Raw genomic sequence first — 8369 nt, forward strand, 5'->3', positions numbered from 1 at the left:
ATTAAACATTGTAAATGTTTGTTATCTTGTAATGACTTATCAGTTGACAAGATCAGGGCTTTTTAGAAGATGCAGAGAAAAAAAACCCCAGAACACTCCTGAAATTTCAGACAGTAAAGAATGAAGAGAAACAGTCTTCTCCTACCTCCTTAATTTTTTATTTTACACTTAACCTCAAAATTTTTTCTGGACCTTTGAAGACTTATGCCATTTTTTAAAAAATTCCCTTAAACTCTAGAAGGTCACCATAGTTACTTTGCTGAAAATGCATACACAGATCCTTAGAGCCTCTTAATAATATATGGACTACAGAAATTTCTGGGGTTTCAGATAAAACTCTTCCTTTTCCTCTGTTTGCTGCCACTGAGCTATTCTAAGGCCAAGATATTTCACACCTTCTTTGCATCATCCTGACTCACCTGCAATATTTTGGTATAAGCCAACCAGAAAATGAGTTTATAAAACTGTAGGGTTTTATTGGATTAACATAATGTGCCAACTTGTTGATCCTCAGATTTGTCTTTCTACAGAATTATCCTGCTGCAAGCAAAGGTTCTTGTTAACACCAGCACCAAACATTAAAGGCACGCTTTATTCACTAGTGCTTCTCATTCTGGGGAGAAACTGAAAGGTCATTTTAGCTCAAACAAATTGGTTCAACTTGTCCTTGACAAGAAACACTGCTTAGGAACTGAGATGCTGCATTCTGAATTTAAAACAGGGTTTGGAAAAATGACTATGGTAACAAACTCACATCTTCACAGCAAAAAGTACTTCCATATATTTTCTAAAATAATTCTTCACCTTTTAGAAAGCTCAGTGACATGGAAAAAGCCACTAATTTGTGTTTCTTTCATTTGCAGATGATTTGCCCAATGCACTTGTTCACAGCTGTAGCCTTGTGAGGTGATTGCTGCTAAGAGAAAAGCTGTAAGCTTAGAGGCAGCTCTGAGCAGCCTGGTCTAGTTGAAGGTGTCTCTGTCCCCTGCAGGGGGGTTGGAACTGGATGAACTTCAAGGTCCCCTTCCAACCCAAACTATTCCATAATTCTGTGATTCTATGATTTTGAATCAAGTGCTTCTTCAACGTGGTTTAAGTGACTTGTAAGCACAGCGCAAAAGTGTTGCCTTGAACACTTGTAGGAAATTCCAGGTACACATGAAAGGGTCTCTGTCACTCCCCTCCTCAGCTGGACAGGGGAGAGAAAATACAACAAAAGGCTCATGGGTTGAGATGAGGACAGGGAGAGAACACTCAACAGTTACTGTCACAGGCAAAACAGGCTCTAATTGGGGAAATCAATTTATTTGCAACCAAATCACAGCAGAGTAATGAGAAATAAACCCAAATCTTTAAAAACATCTTCCTCCTGTTTTTCCCTTCTTCCTGGGCTTAACTTCACTCCTATTTTCTCTACCTCCTCCCCTCCCCAGCAGCACAGGGCAGGGAATGGGGGCTGGATCACTCTGTCTGTTGGCACTGAGCCTCCACATCAGCTCAGCTACCTTGTGGTGTTTGCTCCACCTTAAAAATAACACGTGTTTGTGGTTTTTCCCAAACCACTAAAAAAACATAAAATCACCACAATGTAAGTGCATCCGTGTAATGTTCTTGCCAGTTTGTAATTCAAAGTCTAATGGTACTGCATTTTGTATCAGTTACATCAAAAAAATGTCAGGAATGCATGCCAGTCCTGTAATGGTTATTTTCACCTCAGTAGAGCAAATAATAGTGTAAAAGATAATTGCATTGGTCCTGGTAAAGAGCCACATGTTTTATTTAACTTTCATGCAATTAAGGTCTTGCATTCCAGAAAAGGATAGCAGTTTGCCTGCTTTTAATGCTGATATTACAGCATTTCTAAATTATAGAAGACTGAGATTAAGGCTGAGATTAAGATGGTTTTATGTACAGCACATTATAACAAAATTCACGGGCTGGATGTTTTTAAACAAAACCTTTTAAAAACAGTTCTTATTTTCACTTAAATGTTTATACATCATAAAATCTGTCATCCTCAAACACACATGTTGTAGGAGTATTTGGGCACAAGCTCTCAAAATTTATAATCTTACAACAGCATTATGATGACTGCTTGAATAACATTTAAAACAACACTGTATTCCATGTATTTTAACAGATTATCTAATATTTTTTTTACCAGAAGGAAATGAACAGTTATAAACATGTGAATAGGCATTCTTGGTACAGTTTGATGTTTGCACAAATAAGGTCACTGAAGGTCACTTGCTTTACCACATATGACTATTTACAGAAATCTTGACCAATAAAACAGTTGTCTCAGAAATCATTCAAATTTCTGAGCCTCCATAGTCATGTGAATAGCATCAATAAGACTTATTTCTGGTTCTCTAACTCGGAAGGTTACCCTTGTATTTAAGTAAATCAAATAAACTGAGATTTCAATACAGAGATCACATATTGTTCCTCAACCATCTGTGGGGAATTTTGATTTGTAGGAGGAAGTATTCGAATACATTTTGAACAAATAGATCTGCAGCCATTCTCAGTTGAAATCAGCCAATTCCTGGTTTAAAAAAAAAAAAAAGGGAAAAAAAGTGTAAATTCCATACACTCATGGAATTTATTTTATTTAAGGCATTTATTTTAAAATTTTGATCACTAGAAATTCCCATTAAATTGCTTTGCACAGTGCTTTCCTAATGGCTTTGGAAAAGTAAAATATATTCTATAGTGCTCATTTGATCTTGGGAAATAAAGTCTTTCCACCTACACAATTATATATTGAATTTCTGAACCTGAAGTTACAGCTATAATTTGTCAAAAAAATGTGAATACACTATAATTCTTCATCACAGATGTAAAAATCTAGTAATAGAACAAAAATACAGTGTCCCTTGCCTTGGACTGGTTAGATATATTCTCATTTCTTTATCTTACTGAAACAAAGATATAACTTTCAGAAAAAACCCCAAGCTATAGGATGGAGAATTGTTAGTCTTGTCATATATGCTGGGCTTTTCCTTCACCATTCTGCTCCAGAGCTGTTCCTGTTCTGCATTTATCACATAATGGGGAAAGTGACTGAAGTGGAGCAAATGATAAACAATGCATCTTCCTCTCATGCTCTGAGAAAGTTGATATTCAAAGGCCTTCAAGTAATACCTGTCACCTTGCTGCCTTTCCGTGTCTCTAATTGCTGAGTATTACTGAATAAAATGATGCTGACAGCCAGCAGCTTGGAGCAAAGTGCTGCTTTCAGCTGTGATGTGCAGAGGGAGCTGTAATCTGCTGCCAGCCTGGTCTGGCTGGTCTGCAGCCCTGCTCTGCAGCCCCTCAGCCACTGCCAGCACAGTGCCATGTAAACTCAGCACAGAAGGTTTGTGCAGTTATTTGGGATCTCTGTGCCAGCACAGAAGGGAGCAAAGTGGGAAGTCAGATTCCTATGTTAAGGAATAAGTGTGTTGTTCTCTGCAGGCATGAGTTTGCCTACTTCCTGAAAGAGAACTGTTCCCAAGGACCACCACTGGTATTAGCAACAAGCCTAAGACATTTTATCTCTTCTTTAAAACAAATGTTTATATTTAAAAACTGGAAACATTTAATTAGCTATGTCACTAACTTTTCCTCTGTTTGGTGCCAAGGTAAATAATGAAGAACTGGTTCCCAGGACAGCTCTTCTTCATATCCTTACCTCTTTTTGTTTTTTTTTTCCCCCCAGCTTTAATTTTGGAGATGCTAGAAGTTTATATGAACATGAAAATCCTGAAAATGTCCTTAAAGACAAGCAACAGCTTCTCCTGTGGTAGTTCATTTCACGAATTAATCACTGCTATGCACAGCAGCAATCAGTTCTTTAGACAATTTCTTTCTACAGCTTCTTAGAGCTTCATCCTATCTTCATCAAACACTTTTTCTTCTTCATTGCCATATTTGCTTGTTGTTGGCCGGTGGCTCTAGCTCCAGTGAGTGCATGCAGTGTGAAAGAGTTCAAGTTGGTTTTATCAAGTTGTTTCCATCATGGCTTGTTTTGTCCTGTCTTAAAAGCCACAACAAATATTTTACCTTCAGTGAGCAGATGAGCAGTTCCCACAAATGGCATTTAGTTCAAAATTCTCTAAGATCTGAAATGTCAGCAATTCCCACGAAATAGAAATTTAAAATGCCAATCAATTTTATCCCAAGATTTTGTACATATTGTGTGTCCCAATATGTTTGTGCAGTTTCCTGGACACAAGGACAAGCCCCTGTTTAGGAAAGCTTAGGAAGTTTGCAAAAGCTTAGGAAGTGAAGGAGGCAATGTTCTGCTCCCCTTCCAGCTCAGTGGTTTCTGAGTAGTCATGTGGCATAGCAATAATTCTTCTGATTTGCTGTGTTAGAACCAAGAATTTTTAATACAATTGTTGAGTGGCCATTCAGCTCTTCAAAGAACTTCTAGCAAGTCACTGCTGTTACATCAAAACCACTCTCAGCAAAAAAAACCCCAAAAAACAAAACAAAAAAACCCCAAAACAACAACAAAACCCTCAGAAAAACAAATAATTAAAGCTTCTGCTGGGGCCAAGCATCGCTGATCTGGCCAGAAAAAGAGCGACCACATTGATTATCCTAAGAGTCCATCTGATCCATTGATCCAACCCCTGTGGTACTGAGCAGTGAGTTTGTTGGAAGAGAGCAAGAACAAGAGCAGCACACACTGATCCTTCCTCCAGCATCCAGCCATGTGTAGCTTAGAAACTGTCAGAAAAATTAAACAAACTGTACTGATTTTGTATTCCACAGTTTAATGTGGATGTGGAGGTTTAAAATGTTCACAATAATGCAAAGGATAAATCTAGACAGGAGGCAGACTATTTTAGCTGCTTCAGTATTCTCATTTTTTCCTGGCTGTGCTCAGGCAGCGTAGGATCTGCACAGCCTGCACAGACTGCCACCTCTCCAGTGCACCAAATCCTCCTCAAATATTTGCTTTTTAATCCACAAGTAATTTCAGCAACACTGTTTGTTCTCTTTCTTGTTAAAAGCTCCTGTTCTGCATTTGAAAGATGAAAGCCTACAGTTCTTTCACATTTAGGGTTGTATTTCTAAGCCACTATTTTCAGCACTTTTCACATTTCCTCTCACAGTTCTCAGAACTGATTATACTGCCAGCCCATTTACATTTTCCAGTTTGCAATTTGCAGTAGAGTAATAAAGAATTAAGCAATGTTAGCAGATAACTCCTCCTGAAGTGTGCTGGCTCCTTGTTACAATTTAGTATTGCTCTTGTGAAATCTGTAATAGCATTAGTCATTCTCAGGAAAAAAAAAAAAAAAGAGGGGAAAATAATGGTGATTTAGGTTATTGAAATTAGATAAAAATAGTGAATTTATCTGGAAAGAAAGGAAAAGAACCCCTCAATAGTTGTGAAAGTTGAATAAATCTACGTCTTAAATTAGCTCAAGGATTATTTAATACTTCCTCCCCTCTAAAAGCTACCTAGATGCTTGGCAGATGTTAACAATGTGTTATTGATCCAGAGAAGGTGATTTCAAAAGCAGGTCTGCTTCAGTGCTTTATTATTCTTATCCTTAGATTTTTTTTTCTTAATATTTAACATAAATCTCCCTGAATTCTAATTAAAGGCATTATTTCTGGTCCTACTTTTCACCACACATTGGCTCATTAATTACCTTTTCCAGTAAATCACTATGCAGTCAGAGATATCTATAAAGAAGTCTGGACAAGGGTGATAAAATAAATGCAGTTCCTCCACAAATCATATTTTCTAGGCTTCCTTGTGGTGCTGCCTTCAGGAAGAATTACTCTTTGTGTGTCCCACCATCACACTGGGCTGAGAGTTACATTCAATGCCTGATAAACACCAAGAAGAGCAAAATAACTGCTTTCTGTGCCCTTCATGGTATCCTTCAATTTATTTAGTTGTTTATAACATCATACTTGGGTTCCTAGTTATTGTAATTACATATTTTTCTCTGCAGCACTGCTGCCTAGACAATTAGGCCCCATTGTGTAGTTGTGCATTTGATGTCCTGGTTTTACAGACAGTACTTTACAATTTTTATGAAATCTCTTGTTGTTGTTTTCTCCAACCTACTCAGTATTTTTAGTTTTGATCCCGTCATTCAGCATGCTAGCAGCTTCTTTCAACATGCTTTCAATAACAAGCTTTTATAAGTACTCTTTTTATTCCACAATTCAAGTTATTGTGACTAATACTAATTAGCCCTAAGGGCAAAAACCTATCCATCTTCTTGCATTTATTCCTCCTACTTTTATAAACCTTTATTAGGAATAATTGGTTAGTTTTTCCCCCAGATTACACATTCTTATGTGGGGGAGAATAAAAAGACAAATTTACTACAAAATAACACACCTGCTCTGCATGTCCTCTTCATCCATTAAACCAACTGTCCTACCAAGGAATAAAATCAGGTTATTTGACATATACTCTTGACATAGCTGTGTTGAATGCTCATGGGTGATTCTGGGCGTTTTCTTGTAAACATTTCCTGGGTTAATATAGCTCTGTTTCTTCTTTGCTTTTCTAATGGCTCTCTGGATGTCGAGCTGAGCCTGATGGACTCAGCATTTTCTTGGACCTCCTGCTGTCCTCCTATCTACAAAGGGTAGCTGGAAAGGAAGGATAAGCAATTTTTTTGCTTTAGAACCTACACACACTCACACATACACAATCATTGGTCATTCAGGAACCCTCTTCACTCTCCATGTGATTCAGTGATATAATTATTGCTAATATTTTATTTCTAAACAGAACTGAAAAAAAGCTGAGGAACTATTTTCATTTGATACTATACTGCAACTAAAGATACAGATGTAAAGATGTGAGATCTCTGAAAGATACAGAGGATAAAAAAAAAAATCCCCAGGATGCAAGGGCACATTATTTAAGAACTGTTATCTTTTTCTACAGGATGCCAATGCATATACAACAAATGCTTCCACCAGCTTTTATTTCTTTAAAAACCAGCATGCAATTTCATCTCTAGCTTAGCTCATAAAAATACTGCAGAGGCCACAGGAGAAAAAAAAATCTTTATACTGCAGGAGATTTTCTTTCATGTGTTTTCCAATGACCACATCCATCTTCACTTGCTCATAAAGATCTGCTTTTGAAGAGGTTTAGTCTTCATCTTCAGTTTTCTCCTTCTATGGCTATTGGCAAATACTAAACATGAAAGCTATGTTGAGAGCAGGGCAAGAAAAAATGCTTAGTTTTACTTCCCCCTGCACTTTCATGTTTTTCAAACACAGTCTTTCCAATGAATGTACAATTGAGATGGAACAAGAGACCCTTTTGTAAGGTAGGTGTCTGTATGTCCAAAGATATTCAGGTAATACTGAACCTAGAAGCCTTGCTCTTCCCTGTCATGTTTAATCTGGTTTGGAAATACAAGAGAAATCAGGAGAAAATGCAGGAGAAATCACAGGAGAGAAACCTACACAAGATTCCAAGATCCTGCCTGTGCCCTGCCCTAATAAAAAGAATTGTAATAATTAAAAAAACACACGAAACCAACAAAACCCCCACCCTTTAAAAATTCTGCAGTTATGAGGTGCTTTCCTGTTTCCCAGGCAACTCCAGAAAGACAGCAAAGATCTGATGTATTTATATATATGTGTGTGTGTGTGTTGAGTGAAATAAAACTCAGGATCAATTCTTTCTAATTAAGTAGAATTTAAAGAACCTGAAATAAAAATTTACCATTTTCATAACTTTGGTGGCAATTTTATTGATAACTAAAGGTAACTTTTTGCGGATCACTGGCACAAACTCATTCCAAGCTGGGGGAAAGAAGGAGAACACAGGAACGCAGAAGGGTGTGACGCCGGTGGATGAGCTGCTCCTGGGCGAGCTCTGAACATCCAGCAAAGTGCTTCCCCACAGTAGCAACATTACAAAGAATTCTCGGCTCTTGGAAGGGACATTAAACACCAACTTCTTCCATCCACCCTGTCATGGGCAGGGACAGCTTCGACTATCCCAGGTTGCTCAGAGCCCCATCCAACCTGGCCTTGGACACTGCCAGGGATGGAGCAGCCACAGCTTCACTGGGCAACCTGTGACAACACCTCACCACCCTCACAGGAAAGAATTCCTTCCTAATATCCAATCTAAACCTCCTGTCTGACAGTTTGAACCCATTTCCCCTTGTTCTGTCACTGCATGCTCTTGGAAATAGTCTTGCTCCATCTTTCCTGTAGGCTCCCTCCAGGTCCTGAAGGCGGCAATTCAGTCACCCCAAAGCCTTCACTCCTCGAGGTTAAACAATCCCAAGTCTCGCAGCCTTTCCTCCATCCCTCTGACCATCTTGGTGGCCCTCTGGCCTCACTCCAACAGGTCCCTGACCCTGCTATACCCGGAG

The sequence above is a fragment of the Lichenostomus cassidix genome, chromosome 1 (assembly GCF_008360975.1).
Source record: "Lichenostomus cassidix isolate B80296 chromosome 1, HeHo_3.0, whole genome shotgun sequence".
Lineage (NCBI taxonomy): Eukaryota > Metazoa > Chordata > Aves > Passeriformes > Meliphagidae > Lichenostomus > Lichenostomus cassidix.